At 36.4% G+C, this 21,241-nt stretch overlaps 1 protein-coding gene across 3 annotated transcripts in view; it reads left to right on the top strand.

Moving 5' to 3' along the window:
* Positions 1-21,241, top strand: part of LOC112048039 (UNC93-like protein) — a 134,903-nt gene that overhangs the window by 20,295 nt on the left and 93,367 nt on the right. The window contains exon 2 of one of the 3 annotated variants that reach the window (XM_052890765.1): positions 19,496-19,548. The exons of the other annotated variants lie outside the window; for them this stretch is intronic. The gene's annotated coding sequence lies outside the window, so the exon portion shown is untranslated. The remainder of the gene's footprint in view (positions 1-19,495; positions 19,549-21,241) is intronic. 3 annotated transcript variants of the gene reach the window in all.

Raw genomic sequence — 21,241 nt, 5'->3', positions numbered from 1 at the left:
TCTCAAGTTTTGAAGTCGGTTGTATTTAAAAAAAAAGTGTTTAGTATGCTAGTTGACATATACTATATTGAGATTCCATGTAACGAACGTCATCCGGTGCTTACTAATAGTAGATAGATTATATTTTGTCAATTTAGTTGATGTTAATTTTAATAGGTTGTTAATAGATAAAGACCAAATTAGTGAATAGACCAGCTGGGCTGAAATTGAAATATTGGAATGAATAGAAGAAATGTATATAATACTAGCAGACGCCCCGCGATTTCACCCGCGTAGTTCACGTTCCCGTGGGAATTAAACATAGCCTATATTACTTGCAAATAACGTGGCTTTCTATTGGTAAAAGAATTTTCAGAATTAGTTCAGTAGATCCTGACATTAAACCCTTCAGCCCCACAAACTTTACCGCTTTACAATATTACAACACGTGCCTGTATGGTGTACATACACAATTACACAGTAAAATCAACGGTGATTTATGCTGTAAATTGTCTAGATTTCTCGTAACAATTACTAAATAAAAAAACATACCAGTCAACTTGAGAATCTCCTCCTTTTTGAAGTCGGTTTTAAATATACTCTAAATTGGCTCAAGACCATGCCAGTTTCACACTATGCAAAATTAATTTTCTCAAAACCAGTTAGAAGATAATTAGGACATTGACGTACCATTAACCTAATTTAATGAGAGCCGTGATAGCCCAGTGGATATGACCTCTGCCTGCGAATCCGGAGGGTGTGGGTTCAAATCCGGTTCGGGGCATGCACCTCCAACTTTTCAGTTGTGTGCATTTTAAAATATTACGTGTCTCAAACGGTGAAGGCAAACATCGTGAGGAAACCTGCATGCCAGAGAATTTTCTTAATTCTCTGCGTGTTTGAAGTCTGCCAATCCGCATTGGGCCAGCGTGGTGGACTATTGGCCTAATCCCTCTCATTCTGAGAGGAGACTCTAGCTCAGCAGTGAGCCTAATATGGGTTGATAATGATGATGATGATGACTAGAAAGTCACGTTATTTGTGAGTGTTTTAAAATATATTTTGTCACTTTATTCCTACAGATACGGGAACTACTAGTTTTAGTACTAGGGCTAGTATTTAGTAATATCTTATCTGTTGTCTGAACGTTCATAAATTCGACATCAACGCGATTCAGTTCCTCGCACTAGGTGTGAGAGTTATTATCCGCCTACGGCGAAGACAAAAGGGAGAGTAATGATTTTACAGTCTATGTATATGTATGTGTGTTTGTATTTAAGTTAAAATAATAGTTTAGTTTTATAATAGTTTTAGAAGAACATTCTTTAATAGTGCCTTTAGATATGCTTTAACTAATCATCCTATATCCAACGTTGCCAACTGTCTCATTGGCCTTGTGGTCGTGGTTTAGCTACGGACAATAAGACCAAGAAAGTAAAATACGTTATTGGTTTCTAACAAGAAAAATCTTAATAGCAGTCTGGAGTTGGGAAGTTGGCGGTGTTGGTACACCGCCGTGCCTCGGAGAGCACGTAAAACCGTCGGTTTCCGTCGTCACTGGTCACTGGTCGTGTCGGTCTGTAATCGCAGTCCAGAAACGAGAAAGCACCTGCGGCCGAAAAAAGAAAAAAAAAACAATTCGGTCGGCAGCACTAATATTCTTGAAAATACTGAAAAATGGATTGATAGTATATACACTGTATATATACTGTAATAATAGTGTATACACTACATATACATAAATGATAGTGAAAACTGAACAAGTCCCGACGAACTGTGATATCTCAAAAATGCACGTTTTATAGATACAGTGTTTTGTCAAAGTACATAAAGCTGATAAGAATAACTATCTGCGACCACAGAGTGCGGACCTCATTAATAACTAATTGACGCACTTATCTCCTCAAGATAATAGTATTTTTAAAAATAACCTTCTTGTATTGTCTGGTTAAAGCCGTTAAGGTTAGCCGGAGCATTAGGCTGAGGCTAGATACCACCCTACCGACAAAGTCGTACCGTCAAGCGATTTAGCTTCCCGGTATAATGTCGCGTAGAAACCTTCGGAGGTACGGGTTGAAAAAACTTGTTCCTCTTCAAGTATCCTCGCTTCCATCTTAGACTGCATTATCACTTAACATCGGGTGTAATCGCAGTCAAAGAATAAAAAAAGCTCATTTTTGAGTTAGGCTCGTTTCACATTTATAATTCATTATTATTATTAGCTGTCCTAATTATTTATTTAACACATTAATATACAGGGTGTTGCGAAATATTTCCAATAACTTCAATGTGTTGACAAGTCTACTTATAGGAACTGCATAATTATTTTTGTTTAACTAAAAGGCAATTTTATGTTTTCATACAAAATAATTAAAATATTTCCGGCTATAACAAACACACATAACAACACACGCCTTAATCTATCTTTGCATTTTAAAATACATAACCGTAGTGGTAAGACTGGTATCGACTATATATTGCGACTAACACTCCGCACTTCACTAGTAAGTTACTTCACGATATTTATCAATGAATAAGTTTGGCTAGGTCATAATATAGGGATGCGATGGACACAATTTAAGATTTAAAAACAAAAAAAATAGTTTTTACTCCGAAAATTTTAATTTTAGAACACAAATATGTTGCTTAGTAATTTTTAATTCATTTTCCTTAAATAATATAGCCCTAGACTCTTTGGAAATACTCCAGAGTATCCTGTATATTAAATTATGAATTATGTTACATATTATTAATGATTATTTAGTAACACTATGTAAGTATCTTCTTCTTGTTGTTTCCGCCCGCGTCACCACCTGGCTCCACAGGAGACCAGCGCCGCGCTAGTGGATACATCACTAGCGTAGCACACACTGAGTCGTGACCATTTTCAAAAGACAATGAACAGCGTAACGCATGATTTTTTTTTAAGAATATTTGCCATATAATTTTACATTTAAAATGCGACCAATAATCTCATTCCCCTCGAACTAGTCGGGAAAGACTGAGCTAGGAGTGGGTACGACAATAGGCCAACGGGGTGAGGATGGAACCACTCCCCCTCTGTGATGAGTCCAACCGCTCTTACCGTCGAGCTATTGAGGCTTTGTCGCTGTGTCATAAGTAACGGGTGAATCATGATAGTCCGCGATTTATTCAACACGAAATCGATTTCGTCTCCACATAACATGTTTACGTTGGTACAAGCGCAGTGGGTCAATGAAATAGATCTAATTGGCTACCATTGACATGTTCTGACATCGTATTATCGCCGGGTTTGTTACGCAAGCTTGGGGTGAGAAGCCAACGTAGAACTTATGGAGACTCTTTAAAGGAACCAGCGGTCTTTAAGGTCTTTAAGTCAGCGGTATACCATAACAAAGAACCACCCCACTTAACATTATGTGAGGATATAATCAATCGTTAAGTTGTGTAGTAGCTAAAACAAAGAAAAATTGGTTTACAGTTTATTATTGTTGCTACATCAATGTCCATACTTTTGAGTATGACACGCAATGCGCAGGTACATCAATATTGACACTCGCTCTCTGACTAATATAGCTTGGTTTGACTTGGTTAATCGATTGTGTCTCCAAGACTTGTTGAGTATTAGGGAATGCGGAAACGAGAAGTTATTTACTTTTATGTTAGCCTGGTACTTGTAATGTGTACTAGTATGTATTTTTATCATTACCTACTACATAACGTTTTTACTATCACTAGCTTGAAAATAGCTTCATGCGAATCTAAATTTAAAAAAAAGTAATCTTTTTATTAAGTCCGGGATACAACGGTGACTTAAAGTAATTGTAACATAAAATTCTGAGAATACGTGAAGCGTCTATAGAACGATAATCATAAAACACAAAATAAAAATGTATGTACTCAATAAAAAATAATAATTAATGTAAAACTTAAAACAAATCCAGATGGGATAATATTATGATAATTAAAATGTGATGCTCGTCATCTCACATTATGTTTTAAACGGTTTACTTGGTTAATGGTGTTTATGAAGCATGAAATATAATGGCAAATATGTTCAGACACACGCATACTTATAAAATATATAACATTCCTTCGGATGTCAGGTAAAGAACAAGGTTCTTTTAATGCGCACTATATTGTATTAATTGTATATTATTAAGCTCGTTACCAGTTTATTTGTCAATTAAAAACTCTTCATACCAATTAACTATATCGGCACGGCTTTATGGGCTTTGTAATTGAATAATATATATAGAGGACCCGGCAAACGTTGTATTATTACCTTTAAATTGTTTTTAGGGATTAACTGTGCTTTTAGAGCAAAAGGTATGAATTTTTCTAGGTTTTAAGGTCTATTTACAAAAGAAATATTATTTACTCCGAATATATCCATTTTGAGAACATATATTCCTTGAACAATTTTAATTAATTTTCTTAAAAAAAATAACGCCAGAGTTGTAGGAAATTCTCCCCAACACCCTGTATAAATAAAAATGGATCTTCGAAATGCATGTGTCTGACATTGACCTCTTATAATAAAAGGACGAATCATGTAGAAAATTTCACTTGAAAATTGGTAATTCGTAATATTTCTTAAAATAGGGGTAGGGTTGGGTATAGTAGGGTACGGTAGGATTAGGGTAGGGGTAGGTTTGGATAAGGTTAGGGTAGGAGTAGGTATACTTAATTAAAAATAAACAGTTGAATTAACAAAATTACAACAATATTATTACATTAACAAACAAATGCACAGTGTAATAAAAAGACAAGAACAATTTTAAAATTATAAAAATATCTCGTCTGACTAGTGATGTAACGCGGTAACCCTTTTTCACTCTACCATAAATATTTACCATCTTTAATAGACAACAACCGTTATTTGCGGCCAAATTTAATTAGATGTATCATAATAAAAAAATGCTTTAATTTGATATAATATGTATATAAATGAATGTATAAATGTGTCGAAATCGTACCTGTTTACACCTGGCTGCGAGGAGGTGCGGCCAAGTGCGTAACGGCAACTGTGATTTTTCAGGGTCTTTATATATATTGCCGTGAATTGGAATATATATTGCTACACTTATCAGTCAGATCCTCAACTCATCAAGATCGACTGATATTGTTGTGGAGAGTCTTGTAGAAGCAAGGTCAGCGCATTATGCCCTGGCGAGAGTTATCCTGTGTCTGTGGGGTGTCAAAGCCTGTGGGACAAAGCACTTTTATTGCTTACACAGAAACGTGTCTTAGAGCAATGTACTTCTACATCAGATAAGGCTCGTATTTTGGCGTTGTCTGAAAAGGAGTCCGGTAATTGGCTACAGGCTTTGCCATCATATAACTTAGGGACGGTAGCCGTATGCTTATTAACGTTATTTTATATAAAAACCAAGTGAATGAAATTTTTCTTCTTCTGGGTAAGCGCGTTGCGCCTTTTTTTTTATTTTTATTCTTTACAAGTTAGTCCTTGACTACAATCTCACCTGATGGTAAGTGATGATGCAGTCTAAGATGGAAGCGGGCTAACTTGTTTGGAGGAGGATGACATTCCACACCTCTTTCGGTTTCTACACGGCATCGTACCGGAACGCTAAATCGCTTGGCGGTACGTCTTTACCGGTAGGGTGGTAACTAGCCACGGCCGAAGCCTCTCACCAGCCAGACCTGGACAAATTAAGAAAATCTCAATCTGCCCAGCCGGGGATCGAACCCAGGACCTTCGTTTTGTAAATCCACCGCGCATACCACTGCGCCACGGAGGCCGCCTTAAGCCACATCTACACTTTCAGGTAAGATCGTGGTCAAGCGCGAGTTTATCCGAGATTAAAAAATGTAACAAGTCGCAAGCGTCAAGTGGCTGTATAAACATTAAGTCAGTGCGTTCGGTCAAGCGGTCAGATTTATCCTGAGCACTTTCTAATTGGCGGTACAATCAAGCGCAACGAGACACAAGGCCTCGCGGACCCAATGCTTTACATAGTTTCATGCTTATGCTTACGTTGATTCGCATTTCGTCTGTAGAAAATGGTTTGACGTGAATACGTCTTTAAAGTTGCTTCCAGCCTAATAATATAAGAGCCTTCGTTAGCCAAACATACTTTATTTTATGAAAGCTGAAAGTATTTCAGAGTATGCTTCGTACCAAATAAAAAGTTTCGAAAGTAGTGACTTTGGAAGGTTACAGGTTCCAAAGGTCTCTAACGTCCAATTATATATAATATACAAAGCTCATTTTTATATTATCTTATCTATATTAGCTTATTTTTATTCTATCTTATTTTTATATTATAATATAAGGAATCATAACCTTAGTCGCCAGTTGCCAGACTACAGTTTGACACGCGACTAGGGGAATGATTCTTCATAAAATCCCGTAATAATATAAAAAAACATACGTTTTATTCTCATACTGTCTGCAAGTCAAATAAAAGTTTTGCGATGTTTACGTTATATGTTACGGTATGAAATGCCATGTTTATGTTGTCTTCGATGAGTGTGCAGGGTTTGAGATCTTTAATTATTAAGAACCCATATTCGGCTCACAGTTGATCACTGGTCTGCTCCCAGAATGAGAAGGGTTAGTCCACCACGCTGGCCAAATGCAGACTTTACACACATATAGAATAAAGAAATTATCAAGTACGAAGGTCTCCTCACGATGTTTTTCCTTCGCCGTATGAGACACGTGATATTTAATTAAAATACACTTGACTGAAAACTTGGAGGTGCATGTCCCTGAACGGATTCGAACCTGCGCCCTCCAAATCGAATTCACCTACTGTATCGAATTATCCACTATCACTATCACGGCTCTTAACACTGGACACATATTGAGGTTACTACTACCGCTCACCTCGTGGCGCCAATGAAAATGATATCGGCACTAACAAAGCAATTAATAAGGCGACATGAACAACGGGATTGCGATCTGGGTCGGCCCGTAATGATTTATCATGATTATGTTTTGCATGACTCCCAAAAAAACTCGATGGTTTACGAATCGAGGGAATCATGTGGCATTTCATATTTTAATCTCAAAAATAAATGATGGCTTAATGTGCTTTTTTGACGATCTCCATGGCGCAGTGGTATGCGCGGTGAATTTACAAGACGGAGGTTCTGGGTTTGATCCCTAGCTGAGCCGATTGAGGTTTTCTTAATTAGTCCGGGTCTGGCTGGTGGGTTCGGCCATGGCTAGTTACCACCCTACCGGCAAAGACGTACAGCTAAGCGATTTAGCGTTCCGGTACGATTTCGTATAAAAATCGAAAGGGGTATGGATTTTCATCCTACTCCTAATAAGTTAGCCCGCTTTCATCTTAAATTGCATCATCAGTTACCATCTCTTAAAATGAATTTTCGTCACTAAAGACGATATTTTTAAATATTAATTGTATATATATTTTTATATTTATAACGATTTTCGCGATATTAATTATGATTTTTTATTTGTAATAATCAATAAAAAATCCAGCTTTCAACCTCTGTTTTTGATTCGGACGGCGTAGTTTAGGGCATAGAAATTAAATATCAAGCGTCTCACACTGTGAACGAAATACGTTGTGAAACCTGTATACTTGAGACTTTTCTTAATTTTCTATGTGTGCGAAGTCTATCAATCCATATTAGGCCAGCGTGGTGGATAACTAGCTTAACCCCTCTCATTCTGAGAGGAGACTCGTATCCACCAGTGAACCGAATATGATGAAGATGATAAATTATTTTAGTGCAAACTGTTGCTTAATATTGTAATCTTAGCACATTAATAATATCTAAAACTTCATGCCATTTTACATTAGTTGTAGATATTAATTTGAAGCACTAGGCTAGAGTCGACTTAACTCGTCAACGTACTCCAAACTTTGTACACTTCTGCACATAAATAGCTATCATAACCATGAGCCGGAGGTTTTCTTCTTTAAACAAACAAAGTATGAGAAAACATAAACAAACTAGCCGCGACCCGTGCGCGACTCGCCGCGAGGTGAACCGCATGCCGCGACCGATTCCTATTGAAAGCGGGCCTTTTTTGACTTGAAATACGTCCCATACTTACTCATCGAGTAAACTTCTTTTACAATATTTATCAGGTACTAGCAGACGCGGCCCGGTTTTACCCGCGTGATTTCCGTTCCCGTAGGAATAGAGGGATAAAATATAGCCTACCTCATCTGCGTTTAGCGTGATAATTAATTGAATGACGATCTCTGCCAGGAGTCTTGGATAAGGTAAAGATCATGTAAACCTAAGATGGCTTTAGCCATTTGTAAGCAATCTATAGACAAGAACGAACCCCTAAGTAATTAAATGTTGTAGCATGATACTAAGTTTGAATTTTTTAGGAATAAAGATTGCGAATAACCAACTTTACAAAGTTAATTTAACGCTAAGTGACATTAAGTTAAATTTACAATATAAGCTAGCAATTTGCTTTATAGCTTCTTAAAGCAAATAATACTTGTAAATATACTTATAAATCTATTCGTATATTGTGAAATAATGATACATGATAATATTTATTACGAATAAACACCTTGCTGTTTTTGGCCGATATTTTACCAGACTTTTACGTTTGATAGCGCCCTAGATTTAATTTTAATTTTATCACTTTACTTTTAACCAATGTTATGTAGACAATGAATAAAAACCGGAGAAGTGCAAGTCGCATTCGCCTATCGAGGGTTCCGTACGATTTACGAGTATAATGTTCCTATCAATATACTCGTTAATCGTATTGCACAGTTTTTGCCGAGCTTATCCTGTAATATAAAGACCCTCTGTTTTTTTTTAGATTTAATTTGTATCCTTTTTTAACGAAAACTTGGAAATTTGATTTAGTAAACCTGAGTATAATTACGGTTTAAACTTCAATTTCCTACCTTCATGCATCCCTAAAATAAAGGGTCTAAACAGACAGACTTTCTAAAATATTTAAATTAAAAAAGGAATAAGAATATTAGTTTATTCGTAACCCTAGTGAAATCGCGACATGAGGCATACTTAATAAAATATTCATAAAATAAATATAAAAATCAAATCGTTTCAACATACTCGGAGTGTTTTGACCGAGTTCAAACCGCCTTATTCCAGTTTATTAATTACGTCCTAGAAGACAAAACGCGAACTAAATAACAGTGAAGGTTCATCGCAGATTCCCCTTCGTTGTTTCCGATTGTACCAACAAGCTCAATTACTGTAACTTGAACAACTGTCATATACATGCAATTATGTTATTACTAGTGGAAGCCCGCGACTTCGTTCGCGAGAAAATTGATGTAACCGATGTGTACGTGATCATTTTTTAGAACACAGACATCGCGGATTTTTGTAGATCTCAATAAAGGGAATATATCACCATGCATGATTTTGTTATTTCTTTATGGCATTATTTAGCGATTATTGCTCCCCCTTAAATGCAGTAGGCAGGGTCTATACAGTCGGCCTTCAGTTCGAACTCAAGATCGTAAGTTACTTAAAAATATCAATAAGAAATAGATAATATATTAGAAATAGATCCGATAATTAATCGACGTCGGGCCTTATTTGGGCGATGAATAATATTGTTGACAAGTTGTCGTAATATAGTTTCCGTTACTGGGTCAATATTTGTTTGAAACTTCCTTATTTTGTTATTAAATTTGCATTATTGGTGTCTAGCGACTCGTGATTTCTTACGCGTACATTGTATAGTATTGTTTTTTTTTTAATTTATAAGTACATTAATATTTTTTTAATTTATAGCGCTATGTGCAACCAACCCGTTCAAAATTTCCCTCCCTACAGTAGACAATCTCTACAGTGATTAGAATTTCATAATGGTCTGTATCTTATATACATAAAATAGGTGTCAAAGGTCTGTATGTAATTGTGAATAGCTGTATACCATACCTAGACCATAACATTATACAAAAAACAATCAATGCTATAATAATTGAAGTTCATGGTAAAGTATAAAATTCACTCTCAACTGTTGACCATCAAAAATACATAAATATAAACACTTATAAACACATATACTGAAAAAAAGCCCTTGCACACGAATATTTTTTCCAATGTGGGTATAGAACCCACGGCCCTCGATTCCGAAGGCAGAGTTAATACCCACTGCGTCACTCGGCTGCCACAATGTCACGCACGTCGAAAAAAATACCTGTCTAAGGAGGTTTTTAGACCAATACTAGCATTTACATCTTTAGCGCGCGATCGTGAGATATCGATTCGACCTTGGCCAACATTTTGCTTGTAAAAATACGTTTTTCACTTATTACATCAAAAACTGTCGTACAGTTACTTTTGTGAAGAATACTCGGTTGCATTTTGTTTATTAATTAAACAAAATTGTTTGGTGGGAGACTTCGGTCGTGGCTAGTTACCACCCAACTGGCAAAGACGTAATGCCAAGCAATTTAGCGTTCCGGTACGATGCCGTTTAGGAACAGAAAGGAGTGTGGTTTCTCATCCTCATAACAAGTTAGCCCGCGTTCATCTTAGATTGCATCATCACTTACCATCAGGTGATATTGTATTCAAGCGCTAACTTGCAAAGAATAAAAAAGGACTTGTTAATATAACCCTTGAAACTATCGTAACTTTAATGTTCGACTAATTAAATATTATCATCATTATCTAATCATATTGTTATCTGACGTTTCGAATGTGCTTGTAAAATGAGCCTGATCGAAATAAATGAATTTTGACTTTGACTTTTATAAATTAATTATATTTTGTGGAGTTGTTTAATGTGTGTTAGTAAAAATTAATTAATTGACTGAAGACTGTACTCGCTTCTGTTATAATAGTTCACGTTTTGTCAGACTGATGTGTTAAGTTCAAAGTGTTAAGTTCGAATTATTAGGATTCTTTTAAAGGAAGTTTCAATAGCAACCGCTGGAGTGTGGGAAGAATATACCAGAAACCCTCGGCAAATACTTCAACACGTTTATTGCCAAGCCAAAATCTTGGAATTACGTAAATGGCCGATGTTCTATAGCTCGTAAAAGATTGTCAGGGACCACCACGCGATGTCGCGTTACCGGTCACAGCGTAAAAGGCTGTTTTACGCGACGTCGCGTGGTGTAGCAATGAACGTGTTAAGCTGTCAGTCCCGCTCTTTATATATATCTGATAGTTATCCTTACAATTATGTTAGACAAGCCACATTAAAGCAATGTGGTCTGAACTACAAATCTATATATTATCTTAAAACGCGCAAGGCCTGCCTCTGTTGCCATTGAAATAGGCTGATGACGATTAATTAAATAATTGCCTCAATAGCTCATTGGTAAAGCTGTTGGACTCATCACCCAGGGGTGGGATCCTCGCCCTTTTGGAGTGTTTACGATAATTCGTACCCATTCCTACGGGGCGATGGAGTAGGTAGGAATTGTCCTATGCGCATTAAATGCATGTTAAGAAATGTAATATCACATGTCTCAAACAGTGATAGAAAAACACCGTGAAAACCTGCATACCTCAGAAAATTATTAACTCTCTACGTGTGTGAAGTCTGCCAATCCGCACAGAGCCAGCATAGTGGATTATCAGCGTAATCCTTCTCATTCTAAGAGGAGACTAGTGCTCAAAAGTGAGCTAAATATGGGTTGTTAATGATGACTATAAAGGTGTGGTTTGTTGGAGGTGCACGACAAATGAACATAATTTTTTACCTAAAATTTCTCCATTACACGCGGGAAATGTGTGTTTTCTCACAAAAGGTCGCCGATAACATTGTATGCATTCGCCTTGAGCTTAAATGTCACACTTCACAAATAATGCACGCTCGTTTTGGCCGAATTGAACGATTAGTTTCCTTTCCGTGAAACAAACCTTCGACTAGTCCGATTTCCATGATGCGTTGTCTATGTGACCTCCGACACTATCTGCCAACTAATGTTTAAGCTGGCACGTTTTGTATTCATTATCTGCTGTGAAATATCTAAACTAACAAATCCACCATTTTGACGACCCCTGGCGCAGTTAGTGTTGTTCTTCAGTTTAGGATTTTATGTTTTCGGAATTGGCTCATGTCTGCTCTAGTGGTAGTCTTTCGCCGTAGCTTTACAACCCTATCAGCAAAGACGTCCCGCTAAGTGATTTAGCGTTCCATTACCATTAGTCAAAAATATACAGATGGAGTGTACGGAACACGACGGTGTCGTAGCCGCTCCAAATACGAAATTCTAAAAGTAATACGTTCTCGAGTCAGTATACGACACCAACCGTTGCATCACTATTTTTCAATATTATTCAAGAAAAATGGCGTCTTATGTTTTTAAATATTTTAAAATCTGTTCACAAAAACGACATCGCCGACTGCAGTCGACTGCGACCGTCAGTAGAGTTGCCGCTCGTGTAAATGAACCCTTAGCGACATTTTATTTTTGGCATCCCTTGGAAATAAAGTTCAAGTTCTGATAAAACTTATTACATCGATGAGCATAAAATAGCGGAATCATACTCCTGGTGAGAGCGCAGTCGAGGACTAACTTGTCATTGGAAATAACAAAACACCCATGGAATAAAAAATAATTCTATTAAAGTAAACTTTAAGGGTTCTCATACAATATTCATGTTCTCATGCATGATGCAAACAAAGAAATAGTTCTGCGGGCATCTGATATACCATTGCGTATGAACATTTAACCAAGAGAGGAAATGTTATCCATTATTGGACAATTAATATTATTCTTTAATATTTTCCGCATCATTACCGTAATTAAGCCTTATTAAAATCATTATGCTAATAGTCCTACTGTTTAATAAGGCTTAACTAAATTTCAACTGTAGGATTTTTATAGAGGCTTCTCTATTTTTTACTCTAATATCATATCTACCTTACTATTGCCCCTCGTATTTGGATGTTAGATTCTATGCTAGTCACAGGTTCCATTTGGTCCAGGTCTGGCTTCGGCCGTAACTAGTTACCATCCTACCGGCAAAAACGTACCGCTAAGTGGGGTTGCCAGGTCGCCGAGATTAAAAGCCGGACAGTCCAGTCAGTTTGGCCTGATATTTGGGTAAAAGGCCAGACTTAGACCAAATCGAACCTAAGGATTTTTGAGGACTTTGTGTACATCAGTATTAACAGGTACGACAATTTTTTTTATGTAAAATCAAACATTCATGATTATTAACGTAAACCTTATTCCCACTCACTGCCACACACACTCCTCGATAGCTTGTTTGCTAAATGTTAAGCCGGACAAGCCGGACACCGTTTATTTTGGCCAGGCACGGAACAGAAAAACATGTGCAGCTTTATCCGGACTCTTGGCAACACTATCGCCAAGCATTTTTGCGTTCCAGTACGATGTTGTGTAGAATCCGAAAGAGGTGTAGATTCATATCCTCCTCATGACAAATTAGATTCCATCTTAGATTGCATCATCACTTACAATCAGGTGAGATTGTAGTCGAGGGTTAACTTGTAAAGAATAAAAAAAGCTCCACTCTATGGAGTGTGTATGACATTTAGACCAGACAGTGAGGTATTCCTCACAGCCCTTGATAAGATCAATCGATCTTTAACGCTTACAGGCAAAACTTTTAATGTTAAAATCCTGACAATTTTTTATGCCATTTTTTTTAATCTTTTCCTATAAAGCCGTTTATTATGTGATTCAAATGTTTCGTCGAAAGGTCAGTTAGCGAGTGCGTGATTTATACGACCTAATTGGGTTTTACCCATTTATAAAACTTTATTTGAAATTCGTTATTTATGTTAAAGTTATAATGAGTTATTCTGGCGCTGCAGGAAGTGAAGATGCTTTAGAATATTCATTAGGTGTAGCGGTTGACCTCCCGGGAGTGGCGACGGTTAATCGTCAAATCTTCAATGCTAAAGTAAACAGTATAGGGGCAATAAATATTGTTTTATTGCTCGACGAGTATGTTTTACGAGAAATCGTGTTTCGTGATAACAATTTTAAGATTTGCCATAGCTGTAGCTACAATGCCGTTGTGAAACTTTATTGTACTACAAATGCAAACAGGTAATTTTTGTCGCACAACTTTCGTAACCCATTTTCTTGAAAACATAACAAGCATTGAATGTTCAAGTAAAAAGTCATAGATAGTATACTTGTAAAGAAATAATTTCAAAATACACGCACTGGAAGTTTTATTAAACAGCCTCGATAAGCTTCCAATTGAAATACTGGCAAAGTAAATATTCAAGGTACAAACCGTTAAGTTGGCACAGATAAAATCGTCTGACATCGTTTAAGCACTGATGGAACTAGGTCTCAACTCTTTGAGAATGAATATATCCAGTTAGCTTCCTGACGAGTGTCGTATCCTATTGTACTTTTTTGCATACTCACCAGTATCTCAATTGGACTCAATAAACCAATAAACTTTAAGAGCTTTTGTCTCGGAGTCTTGTTTTGTTTTGCGCTTGTCACGCATGGAACTTGGTGTTTAGTGTTCACCTTACTTTGTAGTTATACGTAAAACATTTTCTGGTTTTCTTTAACGTCTATCATTTGAAAACTGTTATTCATGTGTCATTTCCCTCGCCAGGCCTGAAAAACTATTGTTAAATTTTCCTAGCAAAGTAGGTATTGTTAGTTGCTAGAGTCAAAAACATAGCCAGCTTATAACTTATGTTTGCTTATGTTTACGGTATCTGTCATATTTTTAAAGACAATTTCAATATAGTCTTCTTCAAAACTTCCAAAAATAACGCTACAACTCAATCATGCTATATATTTATAAATATGAGTTTATATCTGCCAAAGTTATATAATGATGATAATTTATTAATATGCTGCAATAGTTTCACTTGGATTACTTTAAATAAACTAATTTTAATGTTTCAAATACATCGGTCTCAATATTTTATCACCATGTCTCAATCATTATTTTGAACTTTATTTTTATTCAAGTAAATATTTTTTCTACATGATATATTTAAATAAAAATAAAATATTCTTTCTATTTAGATTGTTCTCAATGGGATTATATAAACTTTGAACTCAGTGAGAGATTATGACAGGTTAGTAACCTACTAAGAGTTGGGTTACTAACCTGCCATCAAATAAACAGGTATAACGAATAACAAAAAATAAAATGTTCATAAACCCTAATTTAGCGCCATCTCGCATATCTTTAAGGTAATTTCTTGTGAGGTTAAAAAAATATTATTTAGTAAATGCATATAAATGAATACATATAGCAACACACACATACACATACCTTAAAAACCAGTCTTGATATCAAGTACCAAACGAGAGTAGTTCAGGTAAATGCTACTATCAATCAAGTTGTTAGTATTATGCAGGCAAGTGCGGATGGGGTAGTAATCCCTTTCATCCCGTCGATCGCTTCTCTGGAACCTAGCTGTATGGGTTCATCATCATCATCATCATCATTGTCAGCCGATGGACGTCCACTGCTGGACATAGGCCTCTTGCATGCACTTCCAAACAAAACGGTCTCGAGCCGCCAGCATCCAGCGGCTCCCTGCAAGCCGCTTGATGTGTTCGGTCCACCTAGTGGGGGGTCGACCAACACTGCGCTTTCCGGTGCGCTTTTAAAAGGAGTTATAATCAATCGCTGTAGATAATTTTCTTATATTTAATAACAAGTTAATGAATTAAATTGTAACGGGTATTGCCGTATCATAGTCTCATTTTCAAAGGAGTTGCCAAGTGCAATTTTCTTCCAGATGCCATATTACATGCCTAGTATATACCTTTATTAAGGGACTTTATATACATATATACGAATATATGAGAATTTCTCCACGTATGATCTATATACATAAATATAATTTAAACTGTCTGTTTCTAATTTATATTTTTAAATTATTTATAAATGGAAATCTACATTATCAGTGTGTAACACGTGCTTTATTTTATACCAATATCCCCAAGGTTAAAACCACAATGCGTCAGCCAGTTCGATATGGGAATCAACGAAATAATTGTCAGGGTAAGAGCTCTGCCTCATTAAGGCGCCATGATATGTAAATATTGAAATGGATGGTACCTAACTCGCTTGGCGACGGTTTGGCAACGTCGCGATAATGGAAGCGTGGCCACGAGCTACGTATACATCGGCTTCGATCTGATATAAGAGGATGAATCCATAGTTTCTTTTTTTTCTACGCTACGACGCTGACGTAGATAACAGAGAAGTGAGATTTCTTCTACGTCCACTCCTGACGATTCCATGGCCACTCGATTTGGCGACCTTCGGATGTCAGAAGTAGCCAGGCCTGCGCAACTGGCGACGTCGCCATGGCGTCTTAATGAGGCAGAGCTCTAATAGTAACTCAATAGAGTCAAAGCCGAGTGGCCGACACCATTCGACACAGCGCGCCACGCGTCATCCGCCTCGTTATCAAATGCAACCGTATTGAATTAAAAACCTATTTACTATATTACGTCAATATTTGTATTGTACTGGTAGATTTATAGCTTTGTCAATATGATACTCGAACGGCAATAAATAGGTATTTATTTGGTGTCGAGTTTTTATTTTTATGGTTCAAAAAACATCGATGATATTCAGTATATTTTTGTTCTCAGGGTATTATGTATAATAAATTAATATATTATACCTGGCCTTTCTGTTTTCTTCATTAACTGCATATTTTAATGCCCCCCTACTTACGCCCCTTAGGGGGCTTTTCTTCTTATACATATAGAGGGAATGACCCACTCAATGCACAGTAAGCCCTCATTCGCACAAGAGATTTTTAATGGACGTTGTGACGACTCTGCATACTATATATAATACAAATTATGCGGACTTATTAAATAATAATCTAAAAAGGTAGCTACTTAGTAAAAAAATATTTTTTGAATTTTATCAAAATAGACCGAGTAGATGAGGTTTATAATAAAGTACATTATATTACATTCATTGGCAGATGACGGCTCATGCCAGTTTACTATATTACTGGGAGCATGCGAGCTGTGAGGTTGTATCGCTTTCCAGTACCTAACTTGATCAGCTGACTTAATACTTGATATGTAAAGTTCCACATATATGCTCTTAAGTATCAAGGAGTTTCCTCATGAGCGATAACTATGTAAAGTTCTTCATACGAGTATATGCTCTTAATCACCAAGGATTTGCCTCCTGAGAAGTCATGAGGGAACTTTTTGATGATGTGCAACTTTACATAGTTATCGAGTTCTGATGGCTTATTAATTATACACAGGGCCGAGCGGCCTATGGTGTGAAATCGGACTTATAAGTAGAAACAGTACTGAGGAGTAATACTGACGGATAAACGTGAATGTTGTAATTGCCACTCGCTGTTAATCAAAAAGTCAAAGAAGGCATAACTATATAAACGAACTAATCACAATGTGTTATTTTAAAAGAGAGTTCATGTATTAATGATACTTCAAGTTCAAACATACACACAGCTGAACGTAGAACCTCCTCCTTTTTGCAAGTCGGTTAAAAATAATTGATAAGACACCAAGAGTTCGTGTATCAATTACATTTTAGGATATCCGTAATAAGAGAACTGTTAGCGACGCTTTATAAGTATTTGTGATATTATCGACATAACATTGATTAATGGGTTCTAATCAATAGACAATCACATGCCAATTAAAATATTTTAAACTTTGGAAGATTAACACATGATTACAATGTATGTTTATATCTATATGAGTCAGTTTGAAATGCAATGTAAATGCATTATCAAATATAAGTTCATACGACAGCGTTTTTAAAATAGCGTTCAAATACGCATTTGTTGTATTTGAACGCTTTTTTAAGGTCCGTTATAAATTCTCGTGCGAATGAGGGCTAACAGTACGTACTATTTTTATCAAAAAGAGTAACAATTCTCATAATATCAAAAAGGCATCTTCAAAGTAAATTATTACAAAAGGCACCTACAGAACCTTACACTAATGCTGGTAGACGCACTTGGCTGGGTTATCAGATATATTCAAAGATGTAGTATTTTATCCAGTTTTCCTCATATCTAAAAGATTTCCTAAGAATAAACTGGTTGCCAGTTTACAGTATTGCAGCTCAGTTGATTCTGAGAAGTAGGAGCGCGTATTTTGTATTCACTTCCTATAATTATGTCGTGTATAAGAATTCGAACAATCGCTTTGTAAAATGTTAAATACTTCTAAAGCGTTCATTTATACTCGTCGACTTTGATGTTATGCTAATATTCTATATATTATACATGTATTTACTTACTAGCAGACGCCCGCAACTTCGTTCGCGTAAAATCTGTTTTTTTTTAATCCGTGGATCATTCCGGGAAAAAGTAGCCTAGTGAGAGCATAAAATTCAATAGAAACACTCAACATTTAGTCAATTACATAGTATGTAACTGAGCGAGTTATGTGAGTTACCTAAGAAAAAAACGGCATTCTAAAGCAACACGCAACGTCCATTGATATCTGACCCAAGAGAATTAAAACGTAGAGTGACAATAGCTCAAATGCCGCGAACATTTTAATCGTAGTATCCGCCCACAAAAAAATTACACCATGCTATTGGTGTCCTGAGAGCATCGCAAAAAATACTAGCATGTACCTACGTTAAATAATAACTTTGGATTCCTTTTTAGGATTCCGTACGTCAAAAGAAAGGAACGGAACCCTTGCACTTGTCGGGTCTTTTGATGATACTCGTAGTTTGTTCTTTACTACGGATTGCAATATTCGGTATTATTTTAACTTGCTTAGTTTAACTATCAATTAATTCAAATGAATTAGTTTAAACTGTTAAATATGAATTGTGGTGTATCTGTTGTCTGAATCTTAGTAATGTAAGATGTGAATTGTCTATGTCTAAGGAGAGACAGCAATGTTTTGTCCGTCGGTGCGTTTATGCTGTTTTCCGTAAAGGACTTTTCATGTGGATAGCCTTGGTTTATTGTAATAACTTGTTACATTAATCAATTATTTATCAAAACATTTTCAAATTACCGTTTTACTCTATCTGATACAACTTTTAAATATCTGTGATATTCTAACAAAAGCGTAAATTTTTGCGTGAGCTCACAACTCTCCACGTAATTAACCGTTTACTATTTCCGTTCGGTTATTATTGTATACAAAACAACACGACTACGATATGTTTACGATTTCCCATAAAACGAAGATTAAAGCCAAATAACTTCATTTCACACGTCATATGACAGGATATAAATATAACTTCGCAGATAATAATTATGTCAACACTTAAGTCTAAGATCCGAGTTAGAAGCGACCATAACCCATCTGAATTTTTTTAGGCAACCCTTGGCAATATATTTATTGGCAAGTATAATTGTTTTAAAATTAATTTGTAATAAAATATTATCATAAAAACAAAAAACCCAGACTTCACTCACGATGTTTTTCCTTCACCGTTTGAGACACGTGATATTTAATTTCTTAAAATGCACATTACTGAAAAGTTGGAGGTCCATGCCCTGGACAGGATTCGAACCCTCACCCTCCAGAATCGGAGGCAGAGGTCATATCCACTGGGGTATCACGACATTTTTCCGTTCGAAGTAGGTATCAAAATTTTATTTATTTGTGTTATATTGTTTCAGGTAATGTCGTCGCTAACTTGATAACAATTACATCAAATACCTAATAAGTGCGCGTAAGTAAGTTTAGCTATATGTACGTGTATCCTCTTACCTTACCTATATTCTCTATTATATTTACTTCATATACATGTCGTCGTCATCAACCCATATTCGGCTCACTGCTGAGCTCGAGTCTCCTCTCAGAATGAGAGGGGTTAGGCCAATAGTCCACCACGCTGGCCCAATGCGGATTGGCAGACTTCACACACGCAGAGAATTAAGATAATTCTCTGGTATGCAGGTTTCCTCACGATGTTTTCCTTCACCGATTGAGACACGTGATATTTAATTTCTTAAATATCTTTCATATACATTATACATGTATACTATAGGTATACATGTGTACTTTTTTCCGTGGTGTATCTCATATCCTCATGGATACTTACTCACTATTAGAAGCAAGCAGGTTAAGCCGATCTCTTGATGCTAGCCCCCACCATCCAGTGTGTAGTGTGATCTGCATGATGTCATGCACATCACACCAAACACAAGATCAGTTTTGCCGGATGTCAAGCCGTTAGCGCTACAGGCATATGGCTTATCAAACCGTGAGTTTCATGATAACTTATGGTAGGCGTCTATGGATCGTAGTACTATTTGTAAAAAAATCATACAAGAGCGTCCACTGATCCGCATTTCTTAAATCTACCGTAAAATTATAGCTTGGCAAATTCGTTCGTAACACTCTGGATGGTCTGCGCGGGCCGGGAGGGGGTATCGATGCCCCTCGCGGACGACTTCACGCCCGCGCAGTCTTTCCCCCATCGCCCGCATATCATGGGAGTGTCATCAATAAATTTGCCAAGTTATAAAAATCTGATCTATGGACGCCTGCCTTAAACCCCTACAGCTTGTTAAGATGTCACCCGATATTAGACCATGGGCAGGATTGTGTACAAAACTATAAAAACGCTTCTATACCTAATTTATTTTAAAACGTTTATATTATTCACAAATCGCGTTGTTCAACTACATTTAATTACAAATGTAATTATTGAAATCGGTCAAACTAATGAATCACTATAAAAATCTACAAACAAAATGTATTTATTTTTTTTGACGCGCGGTCGCCAGGATTGGAATGCTACCTTAACACTTATGATTTGTGCACCTTCAAGACAAGAGTGAATAGGCATTTTCTAGGCAAGCGAGCTCCAACCTAGACCTTATCATTGCTTCCACCAGGCATAATTGTAGTCAAGCTCAAGTCTATTAAGAATAAAAAATAAACGCACACGCTCACGCTCTAAAGTCACGTGATTTCGTATTACCTAACTGATAAAATTACTATGATTTCATTAACAATGGGCTTAACGGAATACAAATAATGTAGTTATTTTCATGTTTATTATAATATTAGATGGCGAATAGACCAAAGAATAGGTTAGCTACGCCTAGCATGAGTTAATAACATGTTGTGAACCTATCGTTATTCTCATCGTGGAGATATTATATTGTTGACTAATAGCGGCGAGATCGAAAATATCGCTCTCTCTTACAATGAAAGAGTGAGTCGTTTCGGTATGCTAGGTGTCTTGAACGTCCGTTCAAACTATCTTTTACCGCTTTTACCGCTGTGTTCGGAAATTAGAACTACATAATTATTTCAATTGCCTAAAGGTATAAAGTACGACGTATAGTACGAAGTATATTGTTAAAGTAGTATATTTTTCAATTACAATGATACTGTACTGTAAAGTTACAAAT

The sequence above is a fragment of the Bicyclus anynana genome, chromosome Z, assembly GCF_947172395.1.
Source record: "Bicyclus anynana chromosome Z, ilBicAnyn1.1, whole genome shotgun sequence".
Lineage (NCBI taxonomy): Eukaryota > Metazoa > Arthropoda > Insecta > Lepidoptera > Nymphalidae > Bicyclus > Bicyclus anynana.
This window is presented reverse-complemented; position numbering and strand designations above follow the sequence as displayed.